Below are 1,460 nucleotides of genomic sequence, written 5' to 3'. Positions count from 1 at the left end.
CAGCCCTGAGAGATCCTGAGCACAGCACCCAGCTGAGCCCTGCCCAGACTCCTGACCTACAGAAACTGTACGATCTTAAGCGTGTGTAGTTTTAAACTGGCAACGTGTTACACAGCAATAAAAAAACTAACACAGGTGAGAATGAAGCTTGAAAGTTTACCTTGGCCAGGCACAGTAGCTCACACCTGTAATCTCAGTACTTTGGGAGGCCGAGACGGGAGGATCACTTGAGAGTCAGGAGTTTGAGACCAGCCTGGCCAATAAGGTGAAACCCCGTCTGTACTAAAAATACAAAAATTAGCCGGGCGTGGTGGTGCACACCTGTAATCCCAGTTTCTCCAGAGGCTGGGACAGGAGAATTGCTTGAACTCGGGAGGCAGAGGTTGTAGTGAGCCGAGATTGCCCCACTGCATTCTCCCTGGGTGACAGAGCAAGACTGTCTCTCCAAAAAAAAAAAAAAAAAAGAAAGTTCACCTTGAGGTTGGCCTCCCTTGGCCCACGGGACACCCAGAGAACCCCCAGACCTGCCACAGAGCAGACTGGATGGCAGACCCCTGCTCTAATTACCTGCCAGGCCACAGTAACAGCCTCATGTCTTATCTATCTCCTTCCTGGCCATTCTGCACAGTCAACAGGCCAATTGTCAAACCACAGCCTTGATCACGTCTCTTCCCTGCCTAAAGCCTCCCTTGGCTCCCCAGGGCCCTCGCAGCAAAGATCAATCACCCAGGCCAGGTGTCCACAGTGCCACCATCCAACCTTAACCCCACCTTGTCCCCTACCCCAGACTATTATTATTATTATTATTATTATTACTATTATTTGAGACACAGTTTTGCTCTTGTCACCCAGGTTGGAGTACAACGGCACAATCTCGGCTCACTGCAACCTCCACCTCCCAAGTTCAAGTGATTCACCTGTCTCAGCCTCCTGAGTAGCTGGGACTACAGGTGCGTGCCACCACGCCCGATTAATTTTGTATTTTTCGTAGGGACAAGGTTTCACCATGTCGGCCAGGCTGGTCACAAACTCCTGACCTCAGGTGATCCACCCACCTCAACTTCCTAAAATGCTGGGATTCCAGGCGTGAGCCGCTGCCCCTGGCCAGATACTTTAGACAATCCGAACAATTTGGTCCCCTTGTTCCACTGTGTCCCTCCTCCCTGTCCCCCTGCAGCAACACCTTCCCATCCAACCCCTTTGCCAGCAAAAATCCACTCCAATGAGGTTGCAATGTAGTGTCACCTTTTACATTTATTTTTATTTATTATTATTATTTTTTTGAGACATGGCCTCACTCTGTCACCCAGGCTGAAGTGCAGTGGTGTGATTTGGGCTCACTGCGACCTCCGCCTCCTGCCTCAGCCTCCCAAGTACCTGGGATTACAGGCATGCGCCACCACACCCAGCTAATTTGTGTGTGTGTGTGTGTGTGTGTGTGTGTGTGTGTGTGTGTATAT

Source organism: Mandrillus leucophaeus, unplaced genomic scaffold (assembly GCF_000951045.1).
Source record: "Mandrillus leucophaeus isolate KB7577 unplaced genomic scaffold, Mleu.le_1.0 Scaffold99, whole genome shotgun sequence".
NCBI lineage: Eukaryota > Metazoa > Chordata > Mammalia > Primates > Cercopithecidae > Mandrillus > Mandrillus leucophaeus.
The sequence above is the reverse complement of the archived record's forward strand: the minus strand, read 5'-3'. Positions refer to the sequence as shown.